The following is a 23,317-nucleotide window of genomic DNA, read 5'->3' as shown; positions in this document are numbered from 1 at the left end:
GACGCTGAGCTGCGCTTCCTAGGCCTACATATTATGTGGACACTATATTGTGTAGGTCTTTAAGATGAGTTGCAATTCACTTGTTAATTTTACAGGAAGTTTGTTTGATGAATTGGATGTAGCGGGGATAGCTATTAGCCTAATGTTCTGCTGAAATTATATTTAATTGTTCCTTGTGCAAATGTAATGAACAATGTCGCGGTGGGGTTAACGTAACCGTGGAGGAGACCACATAATGTATACCATGTATTAACTATATATATATATATATATATATATATATATATATATATATATATATATATATATATATATTGATGGGATCGAGTACTTCGTTCTGAGGAGTAAATCCGCGTTCCATATTTGGGCATGCCGACGCGTTAGTTCCTCTGAGAGAACTGGGAGCTAAAGGCCCCCCTCAGCCTCATTCCAGCAGCATTCCTGTTGTATAAAGCTCATCCGTGTGAGAGCTAGGGACGTTTTGTTTGAATAATTTTAGATGAAAGCAAATATTTCTCAGCTGTTTCTCAGCTGTATTTTCTATTGTTGGAAGGCAACTCCTTTACTGAGTTCATTGTTATCAATTGATTTAATGTACCCCACGAGTCTTATTTAATTTGAATTTATCAGTTAAAATTAATAATTCATTGTTTTCCAATTTTAGCAGCGATATTGCCTTTCTCATCTTATTTACAGTACATTCAGAAAGTATTCAGACCCCTTGACTTTTTCCACATTTCGTTATGTTACAGCCTTATTCTAAAATTGATAAAATTGTTGTTGTTTTTCTCGTCAATCTACACACAATAATGACAATGCAAAAACACGTTTTTAGAAATGTTTGCAAATGTATTAAAAAAACAGAAATATCACATTTACTTTAAGTATTCAGACACTTTACTCAGTACTTTGTTGAATCACCTCTGGCAGTGATTACAGCCTCTAGTCTTGGGTATGACACTACACGCTTGGCACACCTGTATTGGGAGTTTCTCCCATTCTTCTCTGCAGGTCTTTAAAAAAAAATGTTTTTTCTTTATTATATTCTTTATTTAACCAGGTAGGCCAGCTGAGAACACCTTTATTTAACCAGGTAGGCCAGCTGAGAACACCTTTATTTAACCAGGTAGGCCAGCTGAGAACACCTTTATTTAACCAGGTAGGCCAGCTGAGAACACCTTTATTTAACCAGGTAGGCCAGCTGAGAACACCTTTATTTAACCAGGTAGGCCAGCTGAGAACACCTTTATTTAACCAGGTAGGCCAGCTGAGAACACCTTTATTTAACCAGGTAGGCCAGCTGAGAACACCTTTATTTAACCAGGTAGGCCAGCTGAGAACACCTTTATTTAACCAGGTAGGCCAGCTGAGAACACCTTTATTTAACCAGGTAGGCCAGCTGAGAACACCTTTATTTAACCAGGTAGGCCAGCTGAGAACACCTTTATTTAACCAGGTAGGCCAGCTGAGAACACCTTTATTTAACCAGGTAGGCCAGCTGAGAACACCTTTATTTAACCAACTAGGCCAGCTGAGAACACCTTTATTTAACCAGGTAGGCCAGCTGAGAACACCTTTATTTAACCAGGTAGGCCAGCTGAGAACAAGTTCTCATTTTCAACTGCGACCTGGACAATATAAAGCAAAGCAGTGCAAAGCAGTGCGACACAAACAACACAGAGTAACACATGGGATAAACACAATAGAAAAAAATCTATATACAGTGTGTGCATATGTAGTAAGATTAGGGAAGTAAGGCAAAAAACAGGCCATAGTGGTGAAATAATTACAATATAGCAAATAAATACTAGAGTGATAGATGTGCAGAAGATGAATGTGCAAGTAGAGATACTGGGGTGCAAAGGAGCAAATAAATAAATAACAATGTGGGGATGAGGTAGTTGGGTGGGCTATTTACAGATGGGCTGTATACAGGTGAGATGATCGCTACGGGTGGGTGCTGCTGTGGTGCCCAGTCAGCTGAGATAAGGCAGGGCTTTACCTATCAAAAACGTATAGATGACCTGGAGCCAGTGGGTTTGGCGATGACTATGAAGCGACGGCAGCCAACGAGAGCATACAGGTCACAGTGGTGGGTAGTATATGGGGCTTTGGTGACAAAACCAAGTGGAAAGCCAGCCGTAGAAAAATGCTTATTGAAATTCTCAATTATAGTGGATTTATCGGTGTTGACAGTGTTTCCTATCCTCAGTGCAGTGGGCAGCTGGGAGAAGGTGGTCTTATTCTCCTTGGACTTTACAGTGTCCCATAACTTTTTGGAGTTTGTGCTACAGGATGCAAATTTATGTCTGAAAAAGCTAGCCTTCGCTTTCCTAACTGCCTGTGTATATTGGTTCCTAACTTCCCTGAAAGGTTGCATATCACGGGGGCTATTTGATGCTAATGCAGTACGCTACAGGGTGTTTTGTGCTGGTCCAGGGCAGTCAAGTCTGGAGTGAACCAAAGGCTATATCTTTTCTTAGTTCTACATTTTTTGGGGTTCTTCGGCGACATCATAACAGAATGGCCTGTTGAGACCACATCGGGTGATCACGTCGGCTGTCCAGTTGTGATGGATCGGCGGGGCTCTGTATCGACAATAATGGGTCAGGCCAATTGGCAAAGGAGGTATTGTAGCCCTAGAATTAGCTGGTATATGGGCCTAGCTCGTGTCTAGCTCAAGGCTAGCTGGTGCTTGCTTCGGGACAGAGGCGTTAACTAACAGTAGCCACTCGTTTGCAGCTAGCTAGCTGCGATGATCTGGTGTAATGATCCAGAGATGCAGGAATCAGGTGATGTGGTAGAGAAAAGCAGTCCGATATGCTCTGGGTTGATATCGCGCTGTGCAAGACAGGCAGGTGTTGTCCGAGCTAAGGCTAGCTGGTGACCGGGAAAAAGGTGAAGACCGCTAGTCGTGGCTAACAAAGACTAGTAGCTAGCTCCTGATGGAAGTTCCAGTTATAAGGAATACAAATAGCAGATCCATGCCACATTGAGTGAGGCAGGTTGCAGGAAAGTATATTTAGTTCGTAGATAGAAAGTGAGATTAAGATATATATGAAAAAGACTGGCTATTTACAAGACATGGGATAAGACTAAGACAAACACACATGTCCCACTGCTACGTCATCTTGGGTATAGTAGTATATCTTCTCAAGCTGTCAGGTTGGATGGGGAGCGTTGCTGCACAGCTATTTTCTCTCCAGAGATTTTCGATCGGGTTCAAGTCCAATGCTGGGCCACCCAAGCACATTCAGAGGCTTGTCCCGAAGCCACTCCTGTGTTGTCTTGGCTGTGTGCTTAGGGATCATTGTCCTATTGGAAGGTGAACCTTTACCCCAGTCTGAGGTCCTGAGTGCTCAGCAGCAGATTTTCATCAAGGATCGCTCTGTACTTTGCTCCGTTGAGCTTTCCCTCGTGCCTTTCAAAATCATGTCCAATCAATTGAATTTACCACAGAGGAACTCCAATCAAGTTGTAGAAACATCTCAAGGATGATCAATGGAAACAGGACGCACCTGAGCTCAATTTCGAATCTCATAGCAAAGGGTCTGAATACTTATGTAAATAAGGTATTTCTGTTTTCAAAAATGTCTTAAAAACCTGTTTTCATTTTGTCATTATGGGGTATTGTGTGTAGATTGATGAGGAACATGTTTTATTTAATCCATTTTAGAATAAGACTGTAACGTAACAAAATGTGGAAAAGGGGAAGGGTTTTTGAATACTTTCCGAATACGCTGTTTGTCTTTCATGACTGCTCAGAGAGGGATACAATTTGTCCCAGCAGTCGAGGATCATAGGGGGTCAACCTTTCTCTCCTCAACTGTTGTGTGTCACACAGAGCAGAGTCATTGTAACTGGCACCCTGTCTGTGCGAGCTGATTGACTGTGTGAGAATGGGAGAGGTTTTTTGCCACTCTCAATCACCTAAAATACACCTTCTACCTGTAACTAATATAATGAACAACTCCATCTAGCCTGCTGTGTTAGAACTTTTTGTCCTGCAGATGGGTTTCATTTGGAATCTTGCCACGAGTTCTATTCCTTTCATCATAGATTGGATTCAAAGGCAAATTGTCAAACAATGGCAAGATAAGCCAGGCTACAAGCAGAATCTTGTTCCATAAATTGCTCCAGTGCTCAGGTTGAATTTGACCCTTAGTTTGTCCCAATAAACCACATTTGATTTGTGTTTCTGCAGATCAGTTTCTGTTTACTCCCCATCCCAACTCAGTGGATTTTGAGAGGAGGGAAATGTGATTCCCTCACAGTGCTCCAGCTTTGGTTGATGAGAAGGGTGCCTTTGTCTCTTGTGTGTAATCTTTCCATCACCCACACAAACACAGCTCAAACCTGCAGATCCCATTGTGGTTCAAAAACATGACAGTGATAATGTAGCGCTTTGTCTCACTAACTCATACATGCATCAGGAGCTTACTTGAAAAATCCATATCCCTCATCTTAAGCATATTCAAACCTAGAATTTCTGTGTTGTGTTGATATCCCAATTCTTGGCACCCTCATTCACACGGGTTAGTAGAGCTGTGCTGGAGCGAAGGGGCTGGGTTAAGCTTTCAACACATTTACCGTCTTGGAACAAACCAGAAACAGGGAACCTGCGTCAACATGTATTTAATGTGAATGGCACAGTCAGCACATATATTTGTTAAGAATATACTGTTGTCATGTTTAGGCCTGTGGTCCAACTTCTCACGAGGCTAGAGGATAACTGATTACTGTGTTATGTCAGCACACAAACTCAAAAACTGCACATTATTGTCATGATTTTACATGACACTTGAAATCGAATTATCCAGAGCCCATGCTGAAACTTGAGGCTGTGACTTGCCACTGCTTTATTTCGTATCCTGAATGATGCCCATATAATGTCTGTCTTTCTGGTAACTTTAAAGTATTTAAAAACTATTATTGAGTCTGCCTTTTTTGTCAGTATCCATGGGAACAGACCTTAACAGAGGAAAACAGTTACTGGCAACGTTAACAGTCCCAAACTGCCACCTCCCTCATACATTCTATTCTGTCTCTGCTAGCTCTGGTCAGGTTGGTTTTGGTTGAATGCATCATTGTGGTAGAGTTTGGACCTCAGCTCCTGTGGCATTTGGCATTGACTGCAGCCCAGTGGGGTTCCGCGTAGTGAGTGTTTCTCGTAACACCCATGAGAGTACATGATGCCACTGCCACACCTTACTCTAAAACACTCCCAGGTTATCCAAGAGGGAAGACTGATGAATGTGTGCAAGAAGGACACAGAAAACATGGTTATTGAATGCACACTTCCAGTTGTATATTCAATGTGCTGTACCACCCTCCCATGTAATAAAATCATTATAACAGAACAATGTGCTTCATCAGCCCCACCTCTGTTTACAATAGAGATTGGATTCATCAACCCTTTTTATAATATGTCTTTCTGAAGATCTCTATTCTATTTTATCAGTGTTTGTACTTGTCTTGTGCCAATGTGTAATTGTGTTTTTCTGTAAACTCTCTGAGATAGGAGGGGCAGGCGTCTTGGGAAGAGACATGGTTGTGATCACATGGATGAAGGCCAACTCAATGTTACCTGCTGTTTCTCCTGGGTGAGTTTGGGAAAGGCAAGCCTTAAGGGGTGGGGTGTAAGTCATTTACGGTAAGAGTTCAAACTGTGTGTGTACAACAGTATGTGTTACAACAGATGCCCATGCAGCTGTGTGAACATCTGCAGGGAAAGAGGATAACGTGATCATCATTATTTCCTTTCTGCATATATTGTTTTTCAGTATCGAAAATGACTCCTGCACATGATAACATCTGCTTGTTTTATTGTGTTGACATTTTCAATAGCTTTATTACAAGGAGTGTAACTATCTATGATGAACTAAGCAACGGGGCTTTTGCTCACTGCACATATGGAGAGACTGTGTGATGTTGTCCATGTTAGCATTCGCTTCAAAAGTTAGCTATAGTTCAAACTATTACAATATCGGTTTCTTCTTTACAATGGTTCTAAGAAAAACATGAACTAGGATCAGCCTAATAGTCATTGACCCATATACCGTGATAATATCACAGTTGGCTATAACCTCTAGCCTACTAACCAGTAGGTAGACATGCATAACTCTATTCCTCAGTTTTTCCATTTGCCATGTTATGCAATATTACCTCCAGGGGAAGAAATTTGGGACTTTGGGACTTTTCCAAAGGCACCCCAGACAATGCAGGCTCTCACAATAAGACACTGAGCTGAGTCTTCAGCCCTCCACACCACCTCTTCACAACCATCCCATTGTCCCTCTCCACCTCCTCACAACCCTGCTATTGTCAGTCCCGGCTCACAACAGCCTCAGCCACTGTCCTGGGCTCTGATTGGCTGGAAGCTCCCGCTCTCTGACTCACCCTGGCTGGAGGAGTCTGTGCCAATCAGAGAGAGGGACGAGAGAGGGAAAGAAAGACATGCTTGGTTGGATGAGGGTTGTGAATGCCCTCTCGGCTGACTCTTGACTGAGTGGGTGATTCTCCCATTGGGACACAATGGGGCCTCTCATGCTGTTGTTGTCTTCTGTGGTCAGTGTTGTGAGGCTATAAATAGAACCATCCATCATCATTATCATCATCATCATCATCATCAACATCACATGATGGTTACAATGGTGTTTTTCTCAAGTCCAAGCTGTTGACCCAAACAGCTTGAACTCATGTCGATTGATTGGCATCTATTGATGTCATGGTAGGCCAATGGACGGCACAAAGAGAATCCTGGTTTCATCTGCTCACCTGCAGTTTACCGTGCTTACTAACTGATGGGTGGTTCCATGATTCTGTAATTCTCATGTTCAGCTACTGCAAAGTCAAGTCTTGTTTAAGTCAGGAAAGGACAAGACAGGCTTTACCCCTGGAGACTAGCAGCCTCTGCAGCCCATTCTAGGCCTGTCACAACCTTTTGCTCACATCTTTTTGATAAAAGGGGAAAAGCCTGTTGGGCAGATATGCAGCCCCATGCTTTAGCACTGGCTAAAGCAGCTAATGGGGCAAAGCTAAATCTAGCCAGCCTTCCTCCTTTGCATAGTACCACACTCGCCAAGCTCACTCAACCTAAAGGAGCCTGTAGGAGAAGTGAGTCAGGTAGTTGGCCAGGGTATCGGGGACTTGCCCCAGGGTAACCGTCCCTCTGCTCGGCCAACCAGGACGGAGAGGTCCTGTTAGTCAGCTATAGGTGGGGGTCAGTGATGTCAGCGCCAGAGGTCAACACATTCTCTTTACCTCATGGCTCTGTCAACCCCCTCCTCCTCTGCTCTATCATGTAGTGCTCTCTCTGTTCATTATTCTGTTAGTGAAGTGGTGTATAATCATTATAATGAAGGCTGAATGTGCTCTTAATGAGCTTGGCCTATACAGAACTACAAGTTAAAAGGCAAAGAGCCTGTAGCGCAAGGGAACATTTACTGTAACACGGGAATGAGGGGGTGAGCGAGCATGGCATGATAAAACAATTGTCTCCTGATTTTTCTGTGTGTGTGCATGCATGTGAGCGAGATAGAGGAGTTTGTGAGTGAGAGAGTGAGCGAGCGAGGGAGAGAGAGCCAAGATTTTGTTCCCATGACTTAGAATAGACAAATCAAAGATAAGAAGATTTTTCTCTTCCCTCCAAATCCAATCGCATGTTTGATCTCTGTCTTCATCTTCTGCTGACTCTTTCTGGGTTCTTTGTGATTTCCTTTGAGTTTGTCCAGTTAGTTACGGTTTGGCCCGGCACGAATGTCATCTGTTTGTTTTAGCTAGTTCTCTATCTTCCACATGGCTGAAATGAGCCTTTGTTTTTTATTAAAAGTGAATGCCACAAGGTTATTGCCATGTCAGGTCATACGGTGCTCATAAAGTGGGGTTTTATAATAACATAATTTATACAGCACTCTGGGAGTTATTTCTCCCTTAGGAGGTTCTGCCCGACCCAGGCACTTTTCAAAGCAGCAGCCTACTGATTTACGGCTTTCATTACAAACCAGATCTCATAAATAAAAAAAAACTCAAAGAGCCGCTTAGACAAATCAAAAATGTATGTGTGACCTGACAATCAATCTGTGGCACGCTGTGGAGAGGCTTCGTTCTCAGTCAGCAGTTGTTGATGTTTAGTGGAGTCACATCCACTCCCAGAGTCTGGTCTATTTCCTGATATCTCAACTTGGCCGTCTGAACTGGCTGAGCTGCTGGGGAAAGTTGGCAGTGTTAACTCATCATCATAGCATTGACCTGCTGGCCAGGGAATCCCTTCATGGGTGATATAGATTTTGAGGTCATGACCTTCAAAGGGAAAACGTCATTGGCTGGGGAGAGGGAGCGATAAAGAGTGAGAGGGGATGACGGTGCAGTGAGTAAGTTACAACTCACACACACATTGTAACCGGAAACTCAAAACAAATGTAAACACATCATACATCTAAAGACTGGCATATTACTCAGTTTATTATTCCACAAACATAATGTGCAATGAAATGTCTCACAAAATATCATAGTTTAGAAACAGTAGGCCTATACATGGAACCACAGTGCCAGCGGTTTCTGGGGGCAAAAGCACCCATGTTTTTTTTGCCAACACACAAAACCAAAAAGATCTGACTTTGGCCACGTCTGCAACTCCTGTAAAGCCCAAGGGAGCCGTGTGTGATTTTGTAACCGAGTGTCATTCCCAAGGCCTTGAATTGAGCATGTCTTAAACAAGCCCAGACATGGTTGTCCTCAAGTAAAGTAGTGCATGTAAAAATGATCAATTCCCCTCCCACACCCACACACGCATATACCCATTCGCTGCTTCGCAAGCACAAACACACATAAAAACTCAAGCTCAGAATTATTGCTCTCATCTCCACTCTGTTCCATCACAATGTTCCAGTTTTTTTCCCCCCACGTCAGACGATAGTTCCGGGCAGAGCCTTTGGTTCAGTGAGGTGATGTTGTGAAGGTTACCCTCCAAGGTTGGTGTTTACAGCGGTGGAGGTTCTGTAGGGTGGAGATGGGCTGGGACTACCACATGCAGCTCAATTAGCAGTCTGCGGTCTGTGTGTGGCACGGTAATTACCTCACATTTGACTTTAAGTAGTGCATTTAGGAAGCTCCGCTCCAAATATAGACTCTCTCTGGCAATTTCATGGTCTCGTTTTGGCACAAATCACAATAGAATTGTTTGTGCGTTGTTTACTTGTGGCAAATATTTTGGTTTTGGACATTTGGAGGCCAGTCAGTTCAAATCCTTTACATACAGTATATACTGTATGCACTATATATAGGCCATAGTAATGCATAACATATATAATGTACAATCACATTTGTCAGGTAACTGCCAAAATAAAGAAAACTACTTGAGTAAATGAGGGGTACAAAGTATATTGAAAGCAGGTGCTTCCACACAGGTGTGGTTCCTGAGTTAATTAAGCAATTAACGTCTCATGCTTAGGGTCATGTATAAAAATGCCCACTTACCCATCATTTTGGTTACCATGGCTAGAAGAAGAGATCTCAGTGACTTTAAAAAGAGGGGTTTCAAAGGAGCATGGTGCTTTAAAATGTGTCTGTGTGTGCTTGTATTACTATCCTTGTGGGTACCTGAAATCAAGTTCCCACAAGGATAATAAAACAAGGAAAATTCTCCCTCGTGGAGACATTTCCCAGGTCCCCACAAGGACAAAGGCTATTTTAGGCATAGGGTTAAGTTTAGGGTTACAATTAGGGTTAGGGTTTAAGGTTTAGGGATAGGATTTTAAATGGAAATACATTCTAGGTCTCCACAAGGATAGTAAACCCAAACGTGTGTGTGTCTTATTCACCAGATCTCAACCCAATTGAACACTTATAGGAGATTCTGAGAAGGCTTTTTCCAGCAAATTATGGAATTTCTCATTGAAGAATGGCATTGCATCCCTCCAGACACTTCTAAAATCTATGCCAAGGCACATTGAAGCTTTTCTGGTGGCTTGTGGTGGCCCAACGTCCTATTAAGACACTTATTGGTGTTTCCTTTATTTTGACAGTTACCTGTAGCCTTCCTCTCCCAACTGCCCACATAAATGTTATAAACTAACTCCTAAAAGTTGAAGGAGACCAGAGCAGACAGCAACATACAAACAACTATCACCACACGAAAAACTCCCACCACAGGAAAAACTCCCACCACAGGAAAAACTACCACCATAGAAAAACTACCACACAGGAAAAGCTTGTTTAGGTCTCTGCGACATCAAAAGCCTCCTCAACTTGTTTTCCCTGAAGAAGAGACAGAACTTCCACACATCCCTCAGTCTGAAAGTTAAGTTAGTCATCTTCTCAGTGCCTGTCAAACAGCTCGCCGCTTCGTCACTCCACATCAGAGTGATGGACGAGGCCAAGTTGGGTGTCTTCATGTGTTATCATGTGTATACTTAATGAAGGCACTTAATCATTAATGTGTTGCGAGTTTACAAGAATTAGGTTGTTTATGTGTCATCATGGGTAGTGAGCTGTCATTGGCAATTAATCATTCATTTATTTGTTGTGTGTCCCTCTCTACTGTATTCTGCATAAAGAGGTTTCCAAACATCTGAGGAACATATAGAAAATAACATGCTAATTCACCCAAGCATTATTATTATTATTTCTTACCTCTGGACATATTTGATGTATCTAAGGTTGTCATTATATTCAACCCAAATAAGATGTAAATCTGATTTGAATGATCCAAAATAGTTGACACTAAAAGCAAACCAGTTTTCTTTCAGTAATGTACAACACTGCCAGCTCACATTTTCCCTACAAGATGTACTAGTACAGTAATGCCGTCTCTCTAGCTGTTCATTTTTATCCTCAGATTTAATGGGGCTCTGGTGGATCTTTCAGTGTAAGGCGAGCGGACAGAAATAGCTAAACAATGCCTGGCGGCTAGAGGCTCACATCTATAATGACCCTTATGTTGTTTGAAGAGGCCCCTCTAAAAGGCTGAGCAGGTGGGAGTGTAGGTGGTCTCCAAACTCCCTCAGCATCCTCCTGCATACGTACACACAGCTGCCCCACGACACACACACACACCTGATACATGTTCTTGGTTTTCTCTCTCTAAAAGACACATAATACTGATTAGTTCTCCCTCACTCTCAGTCTCTCACACACACACGTACAAAAATACAACTCTAAACCATCTCAGATTCCTTCTCTAAGATGTCTTCCTCCTCTCACTCTCTCTCTGCTGAAAGTGAATCTTTACCCCATATTTAAAGGTGACTGAAATTATATTCCTGCTGTTCTCATATGGAAATAAATCAACCACTATCGTTCTCCCCTCCTTTTACCCAATAGCATTTGATGAGCTCTACTTTTGGGTCTCTCTATGGAACAGTGTGTATATTCATGTCTGTACTGTGTTTGTACTCTTCTGATTCCGGTTGGAGAAAACAGCCTACTTCAGGGACTGATGATAATAATTACAACTCTTACTTGCGTCACACATCCAGAGTCCTGATTTCTGTATAACCGGATGCATGCACTCTACATTTCATCCCTTTGAAGATCGATAACTTTTCTTTATATACTGAACAAAAATATAAACGCAACATGTAAAGTGTTGGTCCCATGTTTCATGAGCTGAGAGAAAAGATCCCAGAAATGTTCCATACACACAAAAAGCATATTTTTCATAATTATTTTGCAGAAATTGGTTTACATCCCTGTTAGTGAGCCTTTCTCATTTGCCAAGATAATCCATCCAACTGACAGGTGTGGCATATCAAGAAGCTGATTAAACTGCATTATCATTAAAACAGGTGCACCTTGTGCTGAGGACAATAAAAGGCCACTCTAAAATGTGCAGCTTTGTCACACAACACAATGCCACAGGTAGCGTGCAATTGTCATGCGGTCTGCATGAAAATCCACCAAAACTGTTGCCAGAGAATTTAATGTTATTTTTTCGACCATAATCTGCCTCCAATGTCTTTTTAAAGAATTTGGCAGTACGTTCAACCGGCCTCACAACTGCAGCCCAGGTGTAACCACGCCAGACCAGGTGTAACCACGCCAGACCAGGTGTAACCACGCCCGCCCAGGTGTAACCACGCCCGCCCAGGTGTAACCACGCCCGCCCAGGTGTAACCACGCCAGACCATGTGTAACCACGCCAGACCATGTGTAACCATTCCAGACCAGGTGTAACCACGCCAGACCATGTGTAACCACGCAAGACCAGGTGTAACCATTCCAGACCAGGTGTAACCACGCCAGACCATGTGTAACCACGCAAGACCAGGTGTAACCATTCCAGACCAGGTGTAACCACGCAAGACCAGGTGTAACCATTCCAGACCAGGTGTAACCATTCCAGACCAGGTGTAACCACGCCAGACCAGGTGTAACCACGCCCGCCCAGGTGTAACCACGCCAGACCAGGTGTAACCACGCCACCTCCACATCTGGCTTCTTCACCTGTAGGAATAATCTGAGACCAGCCACCCGTACAGCTGATGAAACTGAGGAGTATTTTCGTCTGTAATAAAGCCCCTTTGTGTCGAAAAACTCATTCTGATTGGCTGTGCCTGGCTTCCCAATGGGTGGGCCTATGCCCTCCCAGGCCTACCCATGGCTGCGCACCTGCCCAGTCATATGAAATCCATAGATTAGGGCCTAATTATTGAATTTAAATTCATTGATTTCCCTATATGAACTGTGACTCAGTCAAATCGTTGAAATTGTTGCATGTTGCATTTATATTTCTTTCAGTATAGCAATACTTAAAAAAATATATATATGTGTGTAACTCTGTGTTGTTTTTGTCGCACTGCTTTGCTTTATCTTATCCAGGTTGCAGTTGTAAATGAGAGCTTGTTCTCAACTGGCCTATCTGGTTAAATAAAGATTAAATAAAATAAATAAATAAAAATACCAGAAGTAGCACTGCATTATTTGCTAATAAATATTGTACTGTAGGCCTATTAATAAAAACACAATTAAAGTATTTTCAAAGCAGCACTAGTTTAATTGAGTCCTTGTACTTTCCCACTGTAATAATGACTAATAGTGAGAGTTGTACTCTCATCACATCGTCTTTGTGATGCACCAGTCCATTGACTGTCTATTAAATGGTGGTGTGTTTATGATATGATTGTCAGTGAGAACCTCAATAACACCAACTGACATACAACTACGCCCCGAAGTTTCAGACAAGGAGACCACATTCTGCTTAATTCCAACCAGCATTTAAACAGTTACATTCATTTTCTTCCACCACCACCCAAAAACCTGACTGCTCACAATTGCAGTTACTCATGTAACAGACTGCCTTACAGATGCCCCGTGTGATGACAGTCCAAGTCTTAGTTTATTTGATGTTATCTGGTTACGGCTTCTGCCAAAACCATGGTATTCAAAACCTGTGACTCATTCCCATGTATGATACCTAATACTAAATCTATCGCTGTGATGTGAATATGCCTGGTATATCGGTATGGGGAAAGCTGTTTTCTCATTCAGTACTTTTCAGTAGATAATTAGATTAGTCTTTTTATGCTGACTCAGTTCCAAGCACATATGTTGTAGATGATTGCATGCAGGTGGCTCCACACCAGTGAAGGCTGCTGAGGGGACAATGGATAATAATAATGGCTGGAATGGAGTCAATGGAATGGAATCAGGCACGTTTTTTTTTGGGGGGGGGGGGGGTTCATGTGTTTGATACAGTTCCATTTATTCCATTCCAGCCATTATACTCAGCAGCCTCCATTGAGCCACACAGGTGTTCGTCAGAGGACTCTCACGCTGCTGTTCACTTACAGCTGCACTTTATGCACTTATTTGAGAAAAGAACGAGCTTATGAGGCTATAATCTATACATTTATTTACACCTAAGTATTGGTCATAGCATAAGAGACAGACATTTCGGAAGATTTCAGACCTCAAACTAAATATCAAGAAGTGATCTTTATGAATTTATACATGCAATTTTAGAAATCTTCAAGTATTCAGGTGAGAGTGTTATTAAGCCACATGAGAGTATGAAGTGTTGATATGAGGGTATTTATTTCATTTAACTAGGCAAGTCAGAAGAAATTATTATTTACAATGACAGCCTAGGAACAATGGGTTAACTGCCTTGTTCAGGGGCAGAACAACAGATTTTAACATTGCCAGGTCGGGGATTCAATCCACCACCTTTTCGGTTACTAGTCCAACGCTCTAACCACGAGGCTACCTGCCGCCCCCAATCAGCTCATCAAGCTCATAGGGGAGTTTTGTCCCTGTAGGACAGTGCGCTGTCGTGCCTGTCTTTCTGTGTTCCAGACGTGAGGCTCAGATTGCGTAGAGCATCTGTCCTGTCAGGCCACATCAGACGGCTCCCTCTTAACGAGCCCTAACGAGCACCTGAGTGTAATCGGCCCACTCAGAGTTCACTCTAATGACAGGACTCACTCTCTCCTCCCTCCCTCCCGTTCTCTATCCCTCTCTGCCCCTTTCTTTCTTCTACTCTCTCTCCTTCTCCCTCCCTCTCGCCCTCTCTCTTTTACAACCTGCACCTGCACTTGGACTCCTTGAAACACTGATCTGGGTCCAGTTCGCCCTGCCATCCCAGCAACAGGTAAATGTGGCCAACAGCGACACACGGAAATGTATATTGTGTATCTGTGAATGTGTGGGTAATCTAGAAAACGTAATCAAGAAAGTGCAAAGCAGATTTTCCTGGAAGGTATTTAACCAGGTTTGGGAGGGCTTTAGCCTGCTTCTTTCTGGTTGTGATACCTAGGTTTCTTCCTAGGTATTGGCCTTTCTAGGGAGTTTTTCCTAGCCACCGTGCTTCTCCACCTGCATTGCTTGCTGTTTGGGGTTTTAGGTTGGGTTTCTGTACAGCACTTTGAGATATCAGCTGATGTACGAAGGGCTATATAAATAAATTTGATTTGATTTGATTTGATTCACACGAGGTGATGCTGTGATAGCTTAGAAAGGAAGAGATGCATCACAATAACCAGAAACCAGGAAGTCTGAAAAGCCCCAGGGGCAGATATATAGTCAGAGAGAGAGGTTGGGGGGGGCAATGGGCAGTCTGCCAGAGGGCAAGGAGACACCGAACCAGAAGGAAGGACAGCAGACACAGGGTCAGACAGGCTGACTGTGGGTTGGAATGGTATTCTATTCAGACCTGTTTAATTTGAATGGCCTTTTTTCATTGCCATTGTCACAGAACCAGACTGAGAACCCCATGCCTGAATCTCCCTGGTAGCCTTGGTGAATATAGGTCAGAAGTCAGGTTCTGTTCAACAATGGGTCTTTGTATTGGAGCTGATTCTATGGTATTGGCCATGGACGATATTAGTGGGTTTCCATGAAATGTCAAGATTGGCTGCGGTGGGTGAAAATCCAGCACTTGGAGAAAGAGGAAATTAGGAATATACTGTATTTATAATTATCTAACTACATGTAATGTACATGTGGGCTAAATAGCTGTAAGTAGCAGTAGAAAAAAGTGGGGGGAGGAGGAAAAGGTGTTGTTTTTACATAGTGTGTGTTTGATGTCAGGTGTGGTGTGTGTGTGGTGTGAGGAGTGGTGTGTGTTTGGTGTGAGGAGGGTGTGTGTGTCTGGTGTGAGGAGTGGTGTTTGTGTGTGAGGGGTGGTGTGTGTGTGTGTGTCTGGTGTGAGAGATGGTGTGAAGGGTGGTGTGTTGGTGTGAGGGTTGGTGTGTTTGATATGAGAGGTGGTGTGTGTGTGTGTGTTTGGTTTGAGGGGGGGTGTGTTTGGTGTGTGTGTCTGGTGTGAGGGGTGATGTGTGTGTGTGTGTGTCTGGTGTGAGGGGTGGTGTGTGTGTGTGTCTGGTGTGAGAGATGGTGTGTTGGTGTGAAGGGTGGTGTGTGTGTGTTTGAGAGGGGTGGTGTGAGAGATGGTGTGTTGGTGTGAAGGGTGGTGTGTGTGTGTGTGTGTTTGATGTGAGGGGTGGTGTGTGTGTGTGTTTGAGAGGGGTGGTGTGTGTGTTTGGTTTGAGGGGTAGTGTGTATGTGTGTCTGGTGTGAGGGGTGGTGTGTGTGTGTGTGTGTCTGGTGTGAGAGATGGTGTGAAGGGTGGTGTGTTGGTGTGAGGGTTGGTGTGTTTGATGTGAGAGGTGGTGTGTGTGTGTTTGGTTTGAGGGTGGGTGTGTGTTTGGTGTGTGTGTCTGGTGTGAGGAGTGGTGTGTGTGTGTGTCTGGTGTGAGGAGTGGTGTGTGTGTGTGTGTGTCTGGTGTGAGAGATGGTGTGTTGGTGTGAAGGGTGGTGTGTGTGTGTTTGATGTGAGGGGTGGTGTGTGTGTGTGTGTGTGTTTGAGAGGGGTGGTGTGTGTCTGGTGTGAGAGATGGTGTGTTGGTGTGAAGGGTGGTGTGTGTGTGTTTGATGTGAGGGGTGGTGTGTGTGTGTGTTTGAGAGGGGTGGTGTGTGTGTGTGTTTGGTTTGAGGGGTAGTGTGTATGTGTGTCTGATGTGAGGGATGGTGTGTGTGTGTGTGTGTGTCTGGTGTGAGAGATGGTGTGAGGGTGGTGTGTTGGTGTGAGGGTTGGTGTGTGTGTGTTTGATGTGAGGGGTGGTGTGTGTGTGTGTGTGTGTCTGGTGTGAGGGGTGGTGTGTTGGTGTGAAGGGTGGTGTGTGTGTGTGTTTGTTGTGAGGGGTGGTGTGTATGTGTGTGTTTGAGAGGGGTGGTGTGTGTGTTTGGTTTGAGGGGTGGTGTGTCTGGTGTGAGGGGTGGTGTGTGTGTGTGTGTGTGTCTGGTGTGAGAGATGGTGTGAAGGTTGGTGTGTGTGTGTTTGATGTGAAGGGTGGTGTGTGTTTTGGTTTGAGGGTTGGTGTGTGTGTGTTTGGTGTGAGGAGTAGTGTGTGTGTGTGTTTGGTTTGAGGGGTGTGTGTGTGTGTTTGGTTTGAGGGGGGGGGGGGGGTGTATGTGTGTGCTTCAGTGGGACAGAGTGTGTGGGCGTGTACTGAACCCTTGAAATAGAATGTGTTGTAAATATCTGTGTGCAACGATCAATACCATCACTGTTGTAAACAAGATAAGAGAGCATTGGTTTGAAGTGTGTGTGTGCTGCTTGTGTGTGTGAGTGTGTGTGCATGTGCGTACAATGGAGCCCTAATGGGGTAGGTGAGTGTGCGTGAGCGTGTGTGTGGGCTGCAAGGCCACCCTCTGATCGTCTCCTTGGCAGCCGCTGTGGTGAAGTGCACTCTGGGTGTTTGAGAGGCCTCCCAGAACAAGAAAGAAAAGACACACACTAAACGCTTTATCAGAATTGTCAAGCTCTATTCGTCTGCTTGCTCGGCAGGGACTAGTGTAGCCTAGATGCAGCTCTGCAAGGTTGTGCAATGTTATGATGCCAGCCCCCTCACATACACTTTCCCTCCCCCCATTCGGTTTCCCTTGTTTGATGTGGTCTTTGGGGAACTCTGTTAAAAGGAAATCTTCTCCCACTTTGAAGTCTCCCTCTTTTTATCTCCCTTTTTCTACTCTTTTTTTATCTTCTGGTAGTTTGTGAGGGAGAAAAAAACGAACAGGGATGAAATTGGATACTTGTCCTACATACGCCGTTCCCCTCGTGTTATGAATTTGAGACATTTCTCAAGAAACTATTGTTTGGTCAAGGAATGGTTACACACCTCCTGTCACCAAACACTGGGATTTTAACTGACTGGCTTCTTTTGATACAAAATCCTTGGGAGAAGTGTTTTGATGTCATTCCAAGCATTTATCAAACACTGTTATGAGGGTTGAAGTCTTGAACTGCGCCTGGTAAGCTTAATCAAATACAGCGGGTGTCATTTTTGGATTTTCACTGCAGAGACAATTACTTCAAAGCTCTTTCATCTGCAGCTAAAGTACATTTATCTTTTTGACTTGACATCCTCCAATCACAAAGCATGGAATTTACTCTCAAGTGGTGACAAGACAGGTTTGACATTGTAGTGTGGAGAAAATCCTGCACGGAGCCTTTGCCGTGTGCTGCCACTTTAAGAGCGCACCAGCTGTCAGGAAGATGCAAACCCATAGAAGCTTGCCTTGTTCTAAAGCAGTCTTGTCAGCAACACTGCTTTGATGGTAGTGCAACAATTTACTGTAGTTAGTTCCTGTTGAAGTCTGTTTTAAATTGCAGAGACAAGAGGAGTTAAAGTAAATTTCACTCCAGCTCCAGTCAATTCATGAGTGAAAAAATCCCCATAATGTACCATGAGGATTTATTAGATGTATTCCGTTATCTTTTGATGAAGGGAATTAATTCATATTAATTGGTTCAGATTTATATGGAATGGACTACGACCCTGACTGAAATACTGTCTCTTGAGTACAGCATAGTATAAGTACATCAAGCTTCATAAAGTATGGCGTTATTATCAATCTTGTAGTGTTTTTAAACATAACGTAAAGGGAACCAGTGGAGGTAATTAGATAAATTGCATTTGCTCTTAGCTCTGAGGCCTCATTATGCATGGCTGGCTTGATTGACCTTCTTCACAGTAATCAGGCAAAGAGAGCAGTGGTGTTCACAGGTCAGTAGAACTCATATTAACCGTGTTTACAGAGGTCCGGGATCACAGCCCTCATTAACTGGCTTCATCAGATGGCCCAATAAAAAGACAGCAGCTAATGCCCACTATGGTAATGAAATATGTGACCCAGGGTAGTTTAAGGAATAACAGACTAAGTTTAAAACCCTAAAGGGAGATAGTGGACATGTTACATTACAGGTTGGAGGAGTTAATGCTATACCCCAGGCCTTTCCCCTGCCCATGGCCTATCTATGGTCATTAATGATCAATGTCCACTCCCTCCCCTGTGGAAAGCCAGACAGACAAACAGGAAGCAGCTGTTGCCAGGGCAACAGCCCGAGGGTCTGTAGAGTGGCGTGGGAGAGATGTTAGGTAAGGAAGGAGGGAAAAAAGACTGGTAAAAATGGAGGGAGGAAAAAAGACCACAGTGGTGGTGGAATCTAATTAGATTTTGACAAGGATATTTCCCCCATGCGCAGGTGTGTGTGTGTTCATGCCCATGTGCTCATGTACCTGCGTGCATCTATGCCTGAGAATAGCTTGACTGACGCAAGCCATTACAGACCGGCTTTAGAGCCCTGGCAACCCTGCTCTCTCGCCTCCTGCCTTCTCCTCTTACACCCCCAGTCCTCCTCTCACTCTCTCCCACCATCCCTTTCACTTCTCTCGCTCTCTTGGCATGAAGTGATTGCATATGGAACGTCATATAATCAGATTCTGTCACTGTTTTAAATACTGGATTTTATCAGAAGTGTTATCTATGTGCATTGACAGATTGGACTGCATAAATACACAGTATATGTATATATGTATGTACACTGAACAAATTCATAAACACAACATGTAAAGTGTTGGTCCTATGTTTCATGGGCTGAAATAAAAAATCACAGAAATGTTCCATACACAAAAAGCTTATTTCTCTCAAATGCACAACTGAAGAATTTCTGCACAAACCGTCAGAAACCGTCTCAGGGATGCTCATCTGCGTACTCATCGTCCTCAGAGTCTTGACCTGACTGCAGTTTGGTGTTGTAACCAACCTCAGTGGGCAAAGGCTCACTGTCACGACTTCCGCCGAAGTTGGTGCCTCTCCTTGTTCACGCAATTTATTTTTCCATTTGTTTTGTCTGTATTGTACACACCGGGTTCCCATTAAGTTTGAATTATTTCCCTATTTAACCCTCTGGAGCCATCATGGTTTTGTGCATATTTATTGTTGTCAGTTGTCTCGTTTATGTGATTCTGGATTTTTGTTCTCCTTGTTGGAAGATTATTTTTGAGTAAAGATACTATTATTACTCATCTCTGTGTCCTGCGCCTGACTCCGCCTTAACCACATCACCGAGACTCTGACACTCACCTTCGATGACCACTGGCATGCTGGAGAAGTGTGCTCTTTAGGGATGAATCCCAGTTTCAACTGTACCGGGCAGATGGCGTCATGTGGTTGAGTGGTTTTCTGATGTCAAGGCATAAGCTACAAACACAATTGCTTTTTATCCATAGCAATTTTAATGCACAGAGATATCATGACGAGATCCCGAGGCCCATTGTCGTGCAAAAACCTAATGTTTCAGCTTGATAATGCACAGCCCCATGTCGCAAGGATCTGTACACAATCCCTGGAAGCTGAAAATGTCCCATTTCTTCCATGGCCTGCATACTCACCAGACATATCACCCATTGAACATGTTTGGGATGCTCTGGGTGGGCGTATATGACAGCGTGTTCCAGTTTCTGTCAATATCCAGAAACTTCACACAGCCATTGAAGTGGAGTGGGAGAACATTCCACAGGCCACACTCAACAGCCTGATCAACTCTACGCAAGGGAGATGTGTCGCACTGCATGAGGCAAATGGTGGTCACACCAGATATTGACTGGTTTTCTGCTCCACGCATAACTGTATTCCTGTCATGTGAAATCCATAGATTAGGGCCTAATGAATATATTTAAATTAAGTGATTTCCTGTAACTCAGTAAAATCTTTGAAATTCCTGCATCTTGCTTTTATATTTTTGTTCTCTCTGTCTGTGTGTGTGTGTACTGTATATAATTTGTAGTGTCCAGAAAAAGCCTGAGACTCTAGTTGACATGACTCGTTGCTAAAATGTTATTCATGAGTGTGCAGTCTGGTAACTGTTTGGTGGACCAACATGAAAGGGACCTGTGAGTTCCCCTGGTTCTTCTTTCCATTCTCTATTTGCTTAAAAATGACATATAACCCCCCCGAGCTAGCTAGAGTCAGGCCACCTGACTGACTTTGATCCTGTGCCTGGAAAAACATGTGTGAATCTATCCAACCCCACCCACACACTTAGTTTGAACACACAGAGAGAGCAAAAGAGAGAACAAGGAATGCTTGGAATCAGAAAATACAATTCATTGATACATATAATAGTTAATCTAACGATCACACAACCATATCAGATATATATAATAACTGTATTGCATCTGTGTCTGATGAAATCAGAATGCAAAGCCTCAAATGAGAAATATGGCCATTGGCCTACAGTGTGAGGACTTTCCCACACAATGTCATTGTATTTTTTCCTCTTCCTGTCATTGTATTTCTCCACCTGTCAAAGGTCATCCATCCAGACTCATTTTCTCTCAGCCTATCCTGGTCAGAGCCTCTTCCAGTCATAGTGAATTTACCAGACAGGTTCTGGAACAGCAGCTGTGGCAGGATGCCCAGGAGGTTACACGCTTGCAGTGCTTTCAGCCCAAACCTGTTGCTGAGTCTTCTAAACTGTGTGAATTCATTTAAATCACAAATATATTGTCATGTCTCTGTCTGTTTGGGGTGTAAAGGTGATGCATCCTGTGATACTAGCAATTTGAATGTGCTTCTACAAGAGACTTCCAGCCAGACACGTACACACTGGAGGCCAGGAGTTTTGAGCAATCCGAGTCATTAAGTACAAGTTGTACGTCAGTGAGAAACGTTGCACAATCGCCTCCCAAACCACAAGGCAAGGAAGCTGTGACCTCACCATTCAGATGTGTCTGAATTAGCAAGGGGAAATGGCTTAACGATACATAGCAGGAGGCTAAAAACATTCCACTCAGACACAATATTTCCATAAAGGAGTTGAGAGGAAGGAAGAGTCAGATGGTGTTAGTCATATGAAGTGGTCAGTGTCTTTGCCAACCATGCCATTCCATTCATTCAATAATGAGCTTTATGGCTTCAAACCATATGTGTTTGTATTTAATGTACTTGAGCGAATCCAGTAAGCTTATATTGTACTTTGTTTATGGTACAGTATGTGATATCTACAGGAAATACCAACGTTGCTGAACTTTAACATGGAAGCAAAGGTGTTATAACTTCCTGTTAACTTGGGTTATTTCCCTTTGTTCCTTGTTTCACTCAAAAAACAAACACAGTCCTCACCTGCTAAGGTCTGTGACCAGACAACAATAAATCTCCTTTGAGAAAAAAAGCAAGTCTGTTGCAAATGACCAGTATCCGTTTAAAGTGTATGACATCTCTCGGACCTCAGGGTGACACCATATGAAGTTCATCTGTGATAAAAACAGTGGCGTGTGTATTATAGTGTTGAGCATCAGTATCTTGAACTCAAAAAGCCACCTCCAATCATCCCATCTTACACCTCAAAGCTTATCCTACACGGGTGGAACACTACACATTTCTGCTTACATTCCATGTCCAAGGGGCTAATGATAATACTTTGAAAGGAAGTGTTGTAAAACCTTTTCTTTTTTTATATTCCATGGTCACTCTCTAAGCCAGGTCATCATACATGCTTGATGACCTGTCCTCCCACCCACCCACCTCATCCTTTTTGTCTTAACAAACAGCCAAGCTGGTGATTAATAACCACTAATGCCATTGTGACAGTTAGGAGGGCCTCACACAGAGGCAGACGGAAATGGGATCTTTCCACTAAGGCAGAAGAGTTACTCATCTCAAGGTGAAATCCCTCTGTGATGCCCATGTTCTCCTTATTGACCTCAGGTGTGTCAGACCACAGGGGACGAGGGAGAGAAGAGGCTGGGTCACATTAGAGCTCTTATCACTAACTGCTGTAGTCCAACACATCTCTTTCACATGAGGAACCAGACCAACCAATCTGAAAATAAGCCCAGTATCCTGTGGGTGGTTGGAATCAGACCAGTATCATGTTATTGATTTACACTGCATCTAGACTGAGAGGCCACCACAGTGGCACAATGGAAATATTAGCAATCAGGTCGTAACAGTTTACAAGGTGTGCTGCATTAATGTGGATGATAAACATTTATACAGATTCCGTATCTTAATTTGATCAACCTGTTGTTGCAGGACTTTTCCCTAACGTCTAGTGTATTCCAGGTTTAAAAATACCTATACTTTAACATTTCAGACTTGATTTGACCTAATGAAAAATGTGTCAAACCTTACAAAAAAAATATGAATTATAAAACACATTTCCTGTTGCAGCAGGATTATTTTCCAAACTGGCTCAAATTAAAATCCGTAATAACCTCAAACTGTTAGATGAATGATGCAATGTACTTCCGTCAATGCACTTGTACAGAAAGTGTTGGTAGAACATTATTGATAAAGTAACTGATTCTCACTCTCTTGTAGAGTATGGTTCTTCTCCTGAGAGTAAACCACCTGATAGAAAAGAAAATAACCTGATTGGATGGGGTTGTCCCTATTTCTGTGTCTAGATCTCACATTCTCACCCAAAACTAGACTGCTCCTACAGTGTTTCTCTCTCTCTCTCTCTCTCCTCTCTCCTCTCGTCTCCTCTCTCTCTCTCTCTCTCTCTCGCTCTCTCCTCTCATCTCTCTCT

General features: G+C 43.3%; 1 long non-coding RNA gene across 1 annotated transcript in view; it reads left to right on the top strand.

Moving 5' to 3' along the window:
* Positions 1-14,192: 14,192 nt before the first annotated feature.
* LOC116375908 (uncharacterized) overlaps positions 14,193-23,317 on the top strand; it is a 22,215-nt gene continuing 13,090 nt past the window's right edge. Inside the window, exon 1 of the long non-coding RNA XR_004211320.1 lies at positions 14,193-14,590. This is a non-coding gene — a long non-coding RNA (uncharacterized LOC116375908). The remainder of the gene's footprint in view (positions 14,591-23,317) is intronic.

Source organism: Oncorhynchus kisutch, linkage group LG10 (assembly GCF_002021735.2).
Source record: "Oncorhynchus kisutch isolate 150728-3 linkage group LG10, Okis_V2, whole genome shotgun sequence".
Lineage (NCBI taxonomy): Eukaryota > Metazoa > Chordata > Actinopteri > Salmoniformes > Salmonidae > Oncorhynchus > Oncorhynchus kisutch.
This window is presented reverse-complemented; position numbering and strand designations above follow the sequence as displayed.